This window comes from Penaeus monodon, chromosome 19, assembly GCF_015228065.2.
Source record: "Penaeus monodon isolate SGIC_2016 chromosome 19, NSTDA_Pmon_1, whole genome shotgun sequence".
NCBI classification, from domain to species: Eukaryota; Metazoa; Arthropoda; class Malacostraca; order Decapoda; family Penaeidae; genus Penaeus; species Penaeus monodon.
This window is the reverse complement of record NC_051404.1, coordinates 41,156,259-41,156,465: the sequence shown is the minus strand read 5'-3', so window position 1 is coordinate 41,156,465 and position 207 is coordinate 41,156,259.

Here is a 207-nt window from a genome sequence, read left to right as displayed (position 1 = left end):
AGTGCATGTCTTCACCATGACTGCTTTTATCCTCCCCTTTTCTTATCATCTTAATCCTTATCTCGATGTTTGTCTCTGTCTTTATTGTTTTTTTCAAGTTATAAAGTCAAGTAAAGAAAAAAAAGTGGGGATCATAAAATAATAATAAATAAGGTCGGTAAGTGGGTCTTTACCAACCCCTGTCCTTTTCGACATACATACACAAAA